We start from the raw sequence: 17058 nt of genomic DNA on the forward strand, positions 1-17058 counted from the left end.
TTTTATAACTTACTAGACCAAGTGCAGACCCGTTGGGTCTGTTCCCCCAACATGCGGTTGTGGGGGGAGAGGCGGCATGCAGCATCACACACACTAACTATCCCTCCCCCCCCCGCACTAACGCTAATTACCCACCTTGATATTATATTAATATTATTAATTTGCTCCTATTACCCCATAACCACCCTATCTACTGACGCATAGCCCCCAACTTGCAGTCACATCTGGGGGGGGGGGGGGGTGTAGAGAGTGAGGGCAGAGAGAGAAGGGGCAGAGACACAGAGTGAGGGTCAAGAGGGAGAGGGGGTGGCGAGGAGGAGAAGAGGGAGGGTGGGTTAGAGGAGAAAGATGGGGGTGGAGGGGAGGAGAGAGAGAGGATGAGAGTGAGGGGGAGAGAGGGGAGGTGAGGGGAGGGGGAGAGCTGAGGGGAGGGGGTGAGGTGGGGAGCGGGGAGGGTGGAGGGAAGGGGGTAGGGGTGTGTGGAGGGGAAGAGGGGTTTTAGGGGAGGGACGGTGGGGGGGGGAGGATGGAGGGGAGGAGGGGAGGGAGTAGTAAAAGATGGGAGAAAAGAGAGAGAGGGAGGAGAGGAGAGGGGAGGGGGAGAGGAGGGGAGAGAGGAGAGGGGGGAAGAGGAGAGGGGGGAAGAGGAGAGGGGGAAGAGGAGAGGGGGGAGAGAGGAAGGGGGGAAGAGGAGAGGGGGGAAGAGGAGAGGGGAGAGGATGGGAGGAGAGGGGAGGAGAGGGGGGGAGAGGAGAGGGGGGGGGAGAGAGGGGGGAGAGAGGAGAGGGGGAGAGGAGAGGAGAGGGGGGGGGAGGGGAGAGGGAGAGGGGAGGGGGGGGGAGAAGGGGGGGAGGGGGGGGAGAGGGGGGGGGGAGTGCTGAGAGGGGGGGGTGAGGTGGGGGGAGGGGGGGGGGGTGGGGAGAGGGAAGGGGGGGAGGGGGTGGAGGGGAGGGGTGTTTAGGGGAGGGACGGTGGGGGGAGGGGATGGAGGGGGGGGAGGGGGGAGAAAAAGAGGGGAGAGAGAGAGGGGGGGGAGTGGAGAGGAGAGGAGGAGGAGAGAGAGGAGAGGGGGAGAGGAGAGGGGGGATAGGAGATGGGGGGATTGGAGATGGGGAGGAGATGGGGGGGGGTGATAGGAGAGGGAGAGGAGAGGGGGGGAGAGGAGAGGGGGGAGAGGGGGGAGGGGGGGGGGGGGGAGAGGAGAGGGGGGAGAGGAGAGGGGGGAGGGAGAGGAGAGGGGGGGGGGGAGAGGGGGAGGAGGAGAGGGGGAGAGGAGAGGGGGGGAGAGGAGAGGGAGGGAGAGGAGAGGGGGGGGAGAGGAGGGGGGAGGGAGGGGGGGGAGAGGAGGGAGGGGAGGGAGGGGGGGGGGAGGGGGGGGAGGGGGGGGGGGGTGGGGGGGGGGGGGGGGGGGGGGGTGGGGTGGGGTGGGGGGAGTAGAAGGGGGGGGAGAGAGAGTGCCTTTTTATTTCAACCCAAACCCCCCAAACCCCCCCAAACAAACATTTGCAGGCAGTGCTTTTTTACTTTAACCATATTTTCATATTCAAACTACATTAAGGGTACTTACTCATAGTTGTGTGGACATGTGTTGTTCACAGCTCAGAGAAACATGGCCCTCTGCCTTCCTCCAGCTTGCAGACTAATTGAGGCACACCAGTTCCTGGTTTTATAGTCCATCCCCCCTGCCGCCAGCGGGAGCAGCAGAGAGAATGGAGAATTTTGTAAAATCATTAATATGTCTGTCATTCTTCATCAACTGGAAAAATCCTCAGCACACATGCGGCGGAGGGCGGCTCTGAGCGAGGTGGCCAAAAATGACGGCCATAGGTGGCGGCATTCTCTCGGAAATCGCAGCACAGATCGCCAAAACCATTCAAGAACAGACTTTTAGTAATATAGATTAACACGCACTATGTATGCCTTTTGCTCTATGATGAAAGGGAACTATTTATTCTATAGGCTGCTAATGAGCCATCAGCAATAGCTTGAGACTATTGAATAACAATAAATAAACTATCTTTCATCTCATAGGTACATGTTAGAGCCACACCATGGGACTATTGAAGATCGTAAACCAATTGCAACTAACAAAGGATCTACCTTTAGCAAAACTGAAGAAAGATCAGAATCTATGAGAAGTAGATCACTATAGTAGATTACTATCACTATAATACCTGTGGAAACGACAGATGGAATGAAAGGAAATGTATCTACTAGCAAGCAATTAGTATTTTGTTTGTTATGTGATGAAGTTGGTCACACCATATGATAGTGCCGAAGATTCAAGATGAAAGAATATGAAGAAAAGATGGATTTCTTGAAAGAGAAGGGAATCTGTTTTGGATGTTTGAAAAAAGGGCATATGGTGAAAGACTGTACGAGTCCTATAATTTGTTATAAGTGCAAGCAATATCATCCTGAAGCACTTCACACTGTAAAGAACCCACCAGAGCAAATAGAAGAGGAAGAACTGGAACAAATAGATGAAGAACTACCAAAACAAATGGAAGAACTGCACACATTGGGGCCAGGGTTGAAGACTGTATAGTTTCTATCTTACCAGTGCAGGTAAGGAATAGTAAGATGAATACAGTGTTGCAAACATATGCTTTTTTGGATCATGGAAGTTCAACTACTTTTACACAGAAAACCTGACGAGAAGGCTGAACATCACAGAAGAGACTAAGATTTGATTGCGTACCATGACTAAAGATAAAGAGAGCAGGAGTCATTACAATACAAGTATGGAGATATCCAGTCTGGATGAAGATAATTTTATACCAATATCTGTAGTGTTTACACATGGAACCATGCCTGTTGGTCGTCAAAATATATCAAGACATGAAGACTTGAAACAATGGCCTTACCTGAAGGATGTCAAGATATCTGAAATAAATTCTAGTGTTGATCTACCTATTGGAATGAATTTTTTTATGGCATTGGAACCTATACAGATTGTTAGAAGCCAAGCCGACTTGGATGGGTTTTCTAAGGCTCCTTGAGAAGAAATAACGAAAACAGGGTTCAGAAGAACTATTTTTGAAGAAAGAACATTGCTGTTAATCAAATAGCTACTGATAAATTAGAAAAGCCGGTGATGAAACAAAACACTCATGACTTCAATGAAAGTAGCAATAAATAATCTGAAGAGATGTCGAATGAAGAGTTGAAGTTCATGAATATTATGAACTACTCAGTAAAGATTGATGGACATTATTGTCTGGACTTATCTTTCAAACAGAGAGGAGGTGCCGGGTAGACTCACTGTGGTGGATGTTAAATTGTGTGTTTGTGTTCATTGTGTGTTTTGTTATTTTATTCTATGTTATGACTGCAAGGCACGAAATTTCGTTCAGACTGAAAAGTCTGAATGACAAGTATGGATACTTTGACTGATTTTGAAATCAAACCTAACGGTGAACTTTATTGCTAAAAATCCTGTTATTCTCTCGAAGGATTTTCACACTTCAACATTGTTGTTACAACACATCCATGAGTTAACCATATAACCATATAACAATTACAGCACGGAAACAGGCCATCTCAGCCCTACAAGTCCATGCCGAACAAAATTATTTTCCCCTTAGTCCCACCTGCCTGCACTCGTACCATAACTCTTTTCTCGTCGGGTCTCAGTCGTCGTTGAGGTCGCAACGAGGAGCGGCCTCCAACAGGAAGAGACCGGGGACTCAGGTGTCGACTCACCGTTGCCGTCGTGGAGCTGGCCGAGTCCGGAGCGGTGGAGGAGCGCTGCTGCTGCGGATGCTGTTGCTGCTGCTGCTGCTGCTGCTGCCGGAGAGTCGGAGGCTCTCTACAGGTCTGTGGACGACGGCACCGTGAGCCCGCGGCTCCCTGGGGGGAGACCGCTTTTCGGGGCTTTCTCCCGCCCGAGTTGCGGGGTCGAAGAGCTCCTGGAGCGGGGCCTGACACCACTGAATGGATACGCGCGGACTCTGCGAGCGCACACCGGGGGCTCCAACATCAAGACCCGGTGTGCGACCCTCGCACCACCCGGCGTGGCTTTAATGGCAAATCGCCAGCCGGGGGCTATGACTTTGACTCTGACATCGGGGGGGGGGGGGGGAGAGTGCAGTGCTTGCTATCACTAGAAAGTGAAAGTGAAGATGGAAAGGATAATCGATCCAGGGGTCCAATGTATGATTCCAAATGATTTGATTGATTCTGATTCTGATTCTGATTCTGATTCTGATTCTGATTCCCCTTCTCATCCATATGCCTATCCAATTTAAGAAAACTTCTGTCCCTTAATTCTGAAGTCAGTCCTCTTCCCTATGTCCACATCAACTCTGTCTGAGGACCTAAAGACCTAACTTATTCAACCTATCTCTGTAATCGGACATGGAGGAAGTTGATCGGACATGGAGGAAGAAGTTTCATGCTATCAAAGCTTTGGACTGTTATGTTTTGGACTATATTCTGGGTATCATGCCTGATTTTAAGGGTTTGGTGTGTACAGTGCGACTTTGAACTATAAACAATGTTTTAATAAGATTAATAATCAAAATTATGCTTGCTACTAGAAAGTGAAAGTGAAGATGGAAGAATCGATGAAGAATTCTGATTGAGGATATATAGTGCATACTATTTTCCTCATTAGTATAATAGTTAGTATCCCCGCCTGTCATGCGGGAGACCGGGGTTCAATTCCCCATTTTTTGCTTTTGATATATGTTAAGCCTTCATGGCTAATTTTTTGATGTTTATTAATAATTGCCTCGTTATATACTCGGAATAATTAAGGGCTGTACGTAGTTGCCATTAGGCTTATTTTGTGTCATTAATTTTGGCATGTGTCCTTAAATTTTAGACTGCCCGTTATTATGTGGTTTGGATTTATCACATATTGTAGGGGGTGTTTGGAGCTAGAAGCTTAGTTTTTAGTTTAGTTTTGCACTCACATGGGGAAGGTTAACTCTTTGACCATGTGACGTTTAACCAAGACACGAGGAGTTTCCTAATGTTTAAGCGATATGCTGGAGTTTCACGAAGATTAAAGTGTATGAGTCAGAGTATAAGGTTGGATGTAACATTGTTTTTCTTCAACAATAAAGAAACTATTAATCAAAAGACTGTGTTATGAAGGTTTATCTGTGAAGTAGCTCTGAGGGTCTCATGGAGAGTTCGCATGCATATTACGACATTCTCCTTAACCATGTAGTTCAACTTAGTGGCTAGAGGGAGAAATCTCTTGAACGATATAAAAATCTGCCGCTACACTTACCCCGATGGAGATGCAATTTTTTTTTTCCATATCGTATCTCCGTCCGTACTGTAGCCTAATATCATGGAGTTGGCGACGTTTCATGGAGACTGACACAGCGCTCCAAGCCGCTGGAGTCTGTGGGACTTTAACATTGCAGAGCTTGCCATCCCTTTGTCGGGGATCGAAGCTCCAACCACGGGCCTGTGGACTTTACTATCGTGAATATTGTGAATATTAAATATCGTCTCTGGTAAGAAGAAGCCGACTCTGGAGCTCCATGCCGCAGAGAGAGTTTAAACAGCCCCGACACAGGAGTCTCGATCACTCCGATGGGGGCTTAGATCATCGGCTGTGGGGGCTTTGATCATCCCGACTGCCCCAACTGCGGGAGAAAAAAGAGGAAGAAGTTTAAACTATATTGCCTTCCACCACAGTGAGGAATGTGGAATCCATTGTGATGGATGTTTATGTTAACTTTATGGGGTTGTGTCTTGTTGCTTTTCACTTAGTATGGCTGTATGGTAACTCAAATTTCACTGTACCTTAATTGGTACATGTGACAATACACTGGCCTTGAAACCTCGAGAAGAGGGTACAGGAGCCTAAAAACTGTAGCGTCCAAGTTCTCAACAACCATCAGGCTATTGAATGTTAAGAATCCCAAACTATGAACAGCGCTGGTTGCAGTAGGGACTTTGGGCTTTGTTTTTGTTTTTGCACAGTTGTTTTTTTAATTTATTGAACTACTTGTTTATTATGGTATCTACTGAGTTCTATGTTCATATACCTGTTGTGTTACTGCAAGTAAAATTTCATTGTTCCGCTTCAGGAGATATGACAATAAAACACTCTGAACCAGCCTGAAGAACCAGCCTGAAGGGTTCTCCATCCACCACATGGACCATACCCTGGCATCTGGGAAAGGGAGAGGAGGGGGCGTCTGCCTGGTGTGGGATGTAGACCGCGGTCAGGGTAACGGAGGTGAATTCTCTCGGGAGGTAGAAGGGATGGCACTTCACCGCCAGGTGTTCGAGGTGTAGAGAGCAGGAGTTGGACAGGACTGCCACGTCTGAACACCACGCAGAGTTGACCATGGAGGACGAGACAGATGTTCGGCAGCTGTGGCAGGGCCTGAATGCAATCGCCTCCTACAAGGCGAAACCAGGAGGCAGCTCGAATGCCAGTGTAACATCACTCCCTGATGAGCTCAATGCGTTTTACGCACGCTTTGACAGGGAGAATAATGATGTGCCTTCCCGATCCCCCATTCGCTGTGATGGCATTTCAGTCTCAGTCACAGAGGCCGATGTCACGAGATCCTTCAGAGGGGTGAACCCCCGAAAAGTATCTGGTCCTGATGATATACCCGGTCGTGTTCTAAAAACCTGTGCGGACCAACTGGCGGGAGTTTTTACGGACATTTTCAACCTCTCACTTCTGAGGTCTGAGGTCCCCACCTGCTTTAAAAGGGCATCAATTATACTGGTGCCCAAGAAGAGTAAGGTGACGTGCCTCAATGACTATCAACCACTGGCACTAATGCCGGTGGTGATGAAATGCTTTGAGAGGTTGATCATGGAGCAAATCAACTCCTACCTCGACAAAAACCTGGACCCACTGCCGCCACAACAGATCAACGGTGGATGCAATCTCGCTGGCCCTCCACTCCGCACTGGACCACTTGGGCAACAAAAACTCATATGTCAGGCTGTTATTCATTGATTACAGTTCGGCATTTAACACAATCATCCCCTCCAAACTGGTTACCATACTCGCAGAACTGGGTCTCTGCACATCCCTCTGCAACTGGATCCTCGACTTCCTCATCCACAGACCACAGTCTGTTCGTATTGGTGGAAATGTGTCAGCCTTGATAACTATCAGCACGGGAGCACCTCAAGGCTGCGTGCTCAGCCCCCTGCTATACTCACTCTATGCCCATGACTGCGTAGCGAAACACAGTGCGAACTCCATCATCAAGTTCGCTGACGACACCACTATTGTGGGGCGTATCACTGATGGGGATGAGTCAGAATATAGTTGACAGATCGAGCAACTGTCCATATGGTGCCAGCGCAATAACCTGGCCCTCAACACCAGCAAAACCAAGGAACTGATTGTGGACTTTGGAAGGAGTAGGAGGGTGACCCACAGCCCCATTTATATCAACGGGTCGATGGTTGAAAGGGTCAAGAACTTCAAATTCCTGGGCGTGCACATCTCTGAAGATCTTTCCTGGTCCGAGAACAATAACGCAATTATCAAAAAAGCTCATCACGCCTCTACTTCCTGAGAAGATTACGGAGAGTCGGATTGTCAAGGAAGACTCTCTCTGACTTTTACAGGTGCACAGTCGAGAGCATAATGACCGGTTGCATCGTGGCTTGGTTTGGCAATTTGAGCGCCCTGTAGAGGAAAAGATTTAAAAGAGTAGTAAACACTGCCCAGTCCATCATTGGCTCTGACCTTCCTTCCATCGAGGGGATTTATCACAGTCGCTGCCTCAAAAAGGCTGGCAGTATCATCAAAGACCCACACCATCCTGGCCACAGACTCATCTCCCTACTACCTTCAGGTAGAAGGTACAGGAGCCTGAAGACTGCAACAACCAGGTTCAGGAATAGCTACTTCCCCACAGCCATCAGGCTATTAAACCTGGCTCGGACAAAACTCTGATTATTAATAACCACTTTCTGTTATTTGCACTTTTCCAGTTTATTTATTCATGTGTGTATATATTTATATCATGGTATATGGACACATTTATCTGTTTTGTAGTAAATGCCTTCTATTTTCTGTGTGCTTAAGCAAAGCAAGAATTTCATTGTCCTATACAGGGACACATGACAATAAACTCACTTGAACTTGACTTGACTCTTGCTTTTGACTAGGCAATCTACTCCAAAAAAAAGCCCACGCATTTCATCAAATCAATTCCCTCGAGAGCTCATATGTTTATTTTATCATGTTGTCCCATGCTTTGTCCCGTGACAAAAGGTTGATCCCTCCTGCACAGTAATAGGCATGTGCTGCTGTTACCTCTCTAACATCATCCATCCTTTTCTCAGCAGATTTAATCCAATTCACTTTTTAAGCATGCTTCTTGACCCTAAATTAACTTGTCTTACTCTCCCTGAAGTCTATATTCTCAAAACCTTTCATGCTAGGATGTCGTCCATAGATGGCAATGATCATAAGTTATTTGTAATTGCTAAATCAGCAAAGTCCTAAACTTTAAGGTCATTCAATGGGTGGGATTTTCTGACTGCACCAATGTTAGACTATTCATGGAGTCCACCATTGACACATGCACTTGTTGCATTTCCAAAGAAGTTAGGCTTAAGAACCTGAAACTGTGGCAGTAATACCTGTAGAAGAAATATGGGGGAATCAGAGCATGCATTAATTTAGAAACAAGATGATGAAGTAATTGAAGTAATTCAGTGGTCAGACAATTTCTCTGGATCCGAAGGATGAGTGACATTTTGGGTCAGGACCCTTCTTCAGACTGAAGACTGAAGACAGAAGAAAGATCCTAACCCAAAACGTCATCCATCCTTTTTCTCCAGAAATGCTGCCTGACCCACTGAGATACTCCAGCAACTTGTGTCTATCTCAAGCATTATTCTATTGAGATTAGTTAACCAATTGCATTAAATATTTTTAAAATTCATAATACATTCTTCAATCTTGATTTATTGTTTATTGGTCATTTTTACATCTTTTTGAAATGCAAGTCCTAACAGATTTAATTTAATTTAGCTTATTGTCACATGTGGTAAAGTGAACATTTTTTTGTTGCGTGCTATCCAGACAGTGGAAAGACAATGAATGATTACAATCGAGCTATCCACAGTGTACAAGTACAGGATAAAGTGATTGACAAAGGGCAAAAGATTGTCAACTGCCATAGTTATTTTCAGTGATTTTGTCAGTGGAGCTTGTTTGTTGTCATGTTATGGTGTTAAAATCACAAGAGAAAGGGCCTATTACTGAGCAGAGCCTCTCTATTCAGAAGATAGACACGGCAAGCTGGAATAATTCAGCCGGACAAGCAGCATCTCTGGACAGAAGGAATGGATGACATTTCAGGTTGAGATTTTTCTTATTCAGACCTGAACCTGTCCAAATCAGATTTTTGTTATTGAATAGTTCAGCAACAATAACGGATGTGACTTGTGAGGGGAGTGATTTCTCCAGCACAATAAGCTGGTAGTAAATTTGAACACAATTTGAAGGTGATACTAAAGTGGGTGGTATTGTAGATAGTGAAAATGTTTATCAAAAATTACAAAATGATCTTCACCAGCTGGATAAGTGAGCTGAGGAATGGTTCATTGACTTTCATGCAGGTTAGTAGGAGGTATTGTATTTTGCAAAGTCAAACCAGGGCAGGATGTTCACAGTAAATTGTCAGGTCTTGGGGAGTGTTGTAGAGCAGAGATCTTGGAGAATAGGAACATAGCAAGTGGCATCACAGTTAGGTAGCATGGTCTAGGATTTAAAAAAAAGACATTTTGACAGGTACATGGGTAGCAAAATGTTTGGAGAGATATGGGACTAGATAGATGCATTGGTCAGCAAGTACCAAGGTCTGTTTCCATGTTGTATAACTGTGACTCAATGAGAAACGGGATTAATGATTTCAGTTAATGAACTTCAATTGGAATGATTACGGTGAAAGGCCAGCCACCTAAAACGTGGAACTCTGTTTCTCTTTTGCAAATCATGTCTGATCTAAAATGCTTCTAATATTTCTGTTCTTATTTTGGAATTCCAGCATCTGCAATTTTCCTTTACTTTTTGTCTTTATCTGATAGTATAATTATGCACTATGATAGTTTTGCACTATGCTGCAGTTGAATGTGAGCAAAATATGTTTTATATGTGTTAAAAATACAGTCTAGATAGAAACATAGAAACATAGAAATTAGGTGGTGGAGTAGGCCATTCGGCCCTTCGAGCCTGCACCGCCATTCAATATGATCATGGCTGATCATCCAACTCAGTATCCCGTACCTGCCTTCTCTCCATACCCTCTGACCCCCTTAGCCACAAGGGCCACATCTAACTTCCTCTTAAATATAGCTAATGAACTGGCCTCGACTACCCTCTGCGGCAGGGAGTTCCAGAGATTCACCACTCTCTGTGTGAAAAAAGTTCTTCTCTAGATGCATTTGAATTCTTGAAAACAAAGGAGACATTATTTACATTATAAACATAATTATGAGACGCCCATTCCGTATCTTGAGTTGTTGATTTAGCCAATCACACTTTAAAAAATATCTAAGGCTGCTACAATTTGCCTCAGGCGCTTGTGAATTGAGAAAAGTGTTTCTGTTCCATTTTGCCACCCAGGATGCCTATTTAGAAAGTGGGTATTGGGCCAAAACCAGCTCAACTTAAATAATTGTGTAATCCACCGTTGTAAAGTGTGTAATTGTTCAGTGTTGAGATTTGCAGGTGAAAGATGGCAATTTTAGAGTGCCATCGGTATCATTTTTACGGACATTTTTTTTTCTCTGAGAAGAATGGACAGAACTAGCTTCCAAACATTTGTTTTGCATCGGAATTAAAAGATTTAAGAGTAATTTTATTTGATAGACAAATTTGTGGGTAGCTCACCGGTAGCTGCTGCCAAAATTGTCTCTTGGGAAAGGGAAATAGATTCCGCAGGCTAAGAGTTGACACTCATTCTAAACAGAGGGCACTGCACCATCTGTGGCACAAATTCATTCCATTTATTCAAGGCACAATGTGAATTGGAAAAGCTGACACTGCTTTTTAAGCCAACTAGCTTGGCACTAACACACAGACACCAGAACTACAGCAAAAGTCAGCTTCTATTAGTACAAAGGCTTTGCATACAAAGGCAGCTCTCGACAGGCTTCATCATGCTTCATTGAGTTTTTTCTTCATTCCCTCAGAGCAACACTATCAATTGGTATCAAGTAATTATAAAATGTCCTTGCCACAGCAAGGATCACAACCAGCTCTCAGGAGAATCTGTTCAGTTGTTTCAGGTCCTGCTTTATGCACTTTTGGGGCTCTGTGTAGTTGCATTGCTTGGCATGCTGCTGTCAATTTCAAAGAAGCAGTAGGGGTAGCTGCTGCAGTGTGTGGTGTGTATAAGGTATAAGCCAGTTCACTGTTTCTTCTCTCTCGGCAAGAATGCAAAGGGCTTTAAGTTTAGATAATGTTTGAACAAATCCTACTTTGTTTTGTGCCTGGCACAACTGATTAAATTTTCAGTGCAAGGATATTTTAAGTAAGCTTCCTGGCGATGACTATTTATGAAGTGAGTAGTATGGTAGTATAGCATTTGTTCTAAACTGCATCTCTCAAACAAATTAGCAGTTGGAGGAAGACACCAGAAAATTAATGAACACATTGAAATTCACAACTGAGTCAGTAAGAAGTAAGTGCGAGTCACTATCTGTTGCTGTTTATAGCAAATTATAGTAGACTTTTAAAGGTTAAATATGCCATGTTTGAGTTTGTGACTAAAATTGCTGCCAGTTTGTATCAAGAAGCCAATGTGAAATCAGCAGGAGAAAATGGAAGTTGACAACTTTTTAGGAATACAGATTGAGCAGAATCTGGTTATGATGTCTTTAAAACGATCAATGTGAAACAGAACAGGTTACAGGTACATGGTTTGATTCACTTTGGTGTGATGGTGTGCTCTTTTTCTCCAATTTATGTAATTTGACAAATTTAATGATAATCTGCTTCAAAGGCGCCAACTGCAGGCCTGGTGAGCAGTGTAATTCCACCACAAATTCCAGGTGATTCCTCACACACTGTCGTAGATGATGCATTTTACTATCCAAGGCTAGTCCAGGAGAAACTAGAATGTGCCAAAAAAAATCTCACTCATTTCTTGCAAAAGATTGATTTATTTCTCCCTCAAAAAGTACTATTTTTAAAACTTGCAGATATGTTGAATGTTTATGGTGCATGAATTGCTAAAATTTTCTGTAACATGGAACTGAAAACCATTTAAACAAGTAAGAGCTCAAATTTATCAACACGTCTAGTCCCAACATTTTAAATTGCACCAAGTTTCATTTTACCCCCAGTTGCTTATATGTGGAGCATTATTGCCACGTGATGAATTTCTAGGTGTGGCTGATTCACCAACTTTCTCTAACTTTTACCAAGCTAGACATACATTTATTCCAGTCTCTGATCAACGTCTATCTCTTAACGGCTCTCTGAAATAATTGAGAGGACCAATGTTTTATTAAGCTGCAGCAGTTCAGTTCAGTTTAGTTAATTGTCACATGTGCCAAGGTACAGTGAAGAGCTTTTGTTGCATGCTAACGAGTCAGCAAAAAGACAATACATGATTACAATCAATGCATTTACGGTGTATAGATGCATGATAAGGGAATAACATTCAGTGCAAGTTAAAGCCAGCAAAATCCGATCAAGCATAGTCCATGAGTTTGTGGTAGGATAATTCAGATGCCTGATAACAACTGGGAAGAAACTGTCCCTGAACCTGGACATGTGCACTTTCACTCATCTATATATTTTGCCTGATGGGAGAGGGGAGAACAGGGAGTGGCCAGGATGTGACCAGCAGTTGAAAAAATACCAAACAGTAATAAATGTATTTTTCCCAAGTTAGAAGATTCTAAAATCAGAGGCCATAGATTCAAGATGAAACAAGAGATATTTAAGAGGGACCTTGGGCAATTATTTTACTCAGAGGGTAGTCCATACCTGGAATGAGCGGCCAGAGGATGCTATATAGACAGATGCAATTACGACTTTTGAAAGACATTTGCACATAAATTGATAGGAAAGATTTAAGGAGCTATGGGCCATATACTGGCCAATAGGATAGCCCGATATGCATGGACGAGGTGGGCTAAAGGGCCTGTTTTCATGCTGGACAACCCCATAGAACTATGACACGCTAGCAATACCCATAATCTAAGTAGGAACTCTAAACAATATAGCATCTTTTTAACAGGATAGTTGGCTATTAAATTAAACGTGACATTTAAAGGGGTAGTTGAGCATTAAATATTACATTACAAAAATACCGCAACTTTAAATTTACATGTGCTCATTTTCATGTGTAACATATTTATTATGTTATATGGTTTATTTTAGTACCAAGATTCCTCAAGCTGATAAAACCTGTAATTAAAAATTCATGGCTGAAAACGACTGTCTCGGTTTTATGGTTTTGCATAATTCTATTAGAAAATGAGAAACTCGTTTAACATAAAATATATAAAAAAGCAATACATTGCAGTCTCAAGTAAACCCAAGTGTGCCATATAAACCATTCCTTAAATCAGGAAGAATTAACAAGCTAATTTAATGGGACCATAGAATGTCTAGTGTGGTGGGGGTTGGAAAATCATTGCACAGATGCCATTGGATCAGTTATTCCGAAGCCAGGGCACAACTCAACAAGTTGTGGGAGATTTACTTAGTCCTAACCTGGCCTGAGTTTTACTGAAGTGGACATCTGGTGTAAAAAATGAAAATGATTTAATTCCTCAAGTGCAAAAATGCTAATATTGATCTTCATCTTTAATGAATTAGATTTTTTTTAAATAAAAGATTTTTCACAAGACAAATAGCACCTGTAACTAATAAAGTCCACTGTGACATTGATTTGTGGCAAGTTTGAGGTATGTTGGGATGAAAGAACAAAAATAGGTTGATTAGCATTGATGAGAGGATACTCAAAGGTCAGAAAGGACTTCCTTACACAAAGAGTGATACATTTTTAACACAGATGTAAAGTTAATATTGCTGGAACTTAATGCTGTCCAGTTTGTGTATAATAAATAATAATCAGATGAATTATACTTCGATATTGTTTGTCAAATATTTTTGAAGTACAGGCGAATGCTGTACGAGATCAACTATATTTTCTATTATTATAATTTAATATGAATAAGTTGTTGCTTTATATTTACAAATAGCTGGTGGTTTTATAATGTAGCTCGGAACAATTACAGGATAAAGCTTGTGTATCTGTTTAAGATTTTTTAGCAATTTACCAGGCACAATACAATTTAGCTTAGTATATTGTGCTGGTCTAGTAGAAATGTCCAGATATAACCTTGTAACTGGAATCTCTCTCTCATTGATTAAACCATTTTTGAAAAATCCTTTCCGGGAAATTTATATTTTGTATTTGAAGGGTTTACCCCTGCTTAAAAAAAGGTGTAATTGTTTGTTTCTTTGTTGAATTGTAGGAACATATCAAAACATTTGACCCACTGCAAATAATGTAAGCAAACATATTGGTACTTATTAAGATCCCACAAACTCTGCAGGATTGAGACATACATTTTGGATATAGGAGGTACGTTTACCTTGCTAACAACATTCTTCAAATAATATAAAGGGAACATTGACATCTCTTAAGCCACTAGAATAGAAATATTCTATTTGAAGCTTTGAAATTATAATGCTGCTTTGGGATGTAAGCAATGTGGTCATACCCAATGGACTATTGATGGCAAAATCTGAAATTTAGTGTCAGTCAGGAAGACTTATATGATTTGAAATTTTAAAAGAAAAATTGAGTAACATATGGGCTGTTTTCATTCCCTATTCAAAGTACACACAATGGAATTTAAACAGTACAGTCAGTTTGAAGAAATAAATCATCACTTTGCAAAGCTCATTTAAATGTTACTACCACAGCAGCTGGTTTCTCTTGCAGCTAATTTGCTGAGAATAGTTTTGGGCCATAAAAGATTTAAAACCAGATGGATGCTAGGGTAGACTTTACAATGGATGTGATAACCTCCGTGCTCAGGATGCTTCCTTTTCTACAGTTCAAATATACTTTGATGCCTACAGCTACATTTTTCATAGAACCACAAGTAATTTTCAGCACAGAAACAGAAGGATTGGCTTGCTAATCTTTGGCAATATTTGTGCTCCAAAGAGTCCTCCTGCATTTTGTTGGAGCCTGCATACATGTTCTCACTTACTCATCCAAACTTGCCCCCTCGTACTTTGTGCTATTTGTCTCGTATTTTGGCATCTACTGGTGTACTCTTGCATTTGACTATAAGACCATGACATAGGAGCAAAACTAAGCCATTCAGCCCATTAAATTCACTCCACCATTGAATCATGGCTGACCTATTTTTCCCTCACAACGCCATTCTCCTGCCTTCTCCCCATAACCTTTGATGCCCTTCCTAATCAAGAACCTATCAATCTCTTTATTAAAAAATACCCACTGTCTAGGCCTCCACAGCCACAGCCTTGAAAATATTTCTTAACAGCTTCAAAAATACATTGTGGAAACACAGAGAACTGCAGATGCTGGTTAATACACAAAAGAACACACAAGAACACAACGTGCTCGAGTAACTCAACAGGTCAGGCAGCATCTATGGAGAATAGGGATAGGTGGCGTTCTGGGCTGTGACCCTTCATCAGAAAGCTGAGTTACTCCAGCATTTTGTGCCATTTTGTGAAAAGAAATTCTAACTTGTGCAATTTGCTCAATTAACTATAGGTGTTCAGAAATTAAAATATATATGTAATAATGGTGAAACATTGATAACCACTAGAATTAGTTGGTAATACAAAATAGTTGTGTTCCTCAGGAGGCCTAGTAACAGCTTGCCATTCCTACAGATAGTCTGTTGAGTAATTTGCCATCTTTTAGTGGGTGTACTTGAAGCATCCCTTATACAAGATTGCCGTGTTCCATAGGAGTGTTGCACTTCAACAATCCCCAATTTATATTTAAATAAGTTAATCTTGCATTTTCTAGTCGACTCAAAGCAATTAGCAGAGTCATCAAGAGTGCAAGTCCCTGTGGACTTTAAAATGATTAAGTGAAGATCAATTGATTTAATTTTATACTTTGGCAACAGTAAAATCTATTCTACAGAGCCTATGTGGAAAATTGAACAGTGTAGTGTCAATTGTTTAGTCGCTATTGGGGGCTAATATGTTTCCTTTCCCAGATGCTATTTCGGAAGAATTTAAGGAAAGAATAGTGAACTTCTTGGAGTATATTCAGAAGCCTCCCTGAGATAACCTTTGAATTATACAACAGTTTAACCTCTACCAACTTGTTTTAGGTACTTATGATGGAATAAATTGTTTGATGAGTCACAAACTACATTAATATAAATTTAGGAAATTAGGGGTAATTTTTGGTAAATGTTTAACCTGTTAGTTTGGTGATGAGATTGAAATTAACATAATTAATTCAACTGCACAGTGGCACAGCTGGTAAAGCCACTGCCTTACAGCCCTAGAGTCTCAGGTTCAACCCTGACCACAAGTGCTATCTGTGCGAAACGTGCATGTTCTATATGTTAACTCGTTAGTTTCTTCCTGGCATTCCATTTTTTCTCACACCTCAAAGATGTGAAGGTTGGTAGGTTAGTTGGGAACTGTAAAATGCCCCAATTGTTAGGAGAATGGTAGGATTTGGGGTGTTGGAGTATTTGATGAGAAAGTGGAGTGAATAAAAAAATTAGATTAATGTAACCTTGGTATGAATAGGTGGTTAATGATTGCAGAGGTGTTCTGACCCGAAATGCACCTATTTCTTTTTCTTTCAAAATACTGCCTGCCCCACTCAGTTACTCCAGCATGTTATCTCTATACTAAACTAACATTAGGGGGCCTGGCTCCCTAATACAATATTTCACCACTCACCCATAACCCCCAACTGAGCAAGCACGGCTGACGGGACCCCGTTGTGATGCTCCTGATGCCCCCTCCTCCCCCCCCTCCCCCACCCCCCCCCCCCCACGCTGCCCCTTGCCATTCCCCCGCACTCACACACTCCATCCCCCCCTCAACCTGCCCCATCCACT

This window comes from Leucoraja erinacea, chromosome 4 (assembly GCF_028641065.1).
Source record: "Leucoraja erinacea ecotype New England chromosome 4, Leri_hhj_1, whole genome shotgun sequence".
NCBI classification, from domain to species: Eukaryota; Metazoa; Chordata; class Chondrichthyes; order Rajiformes; family Rajidae; genus Leucoraja; species Leucoraja erinaceus.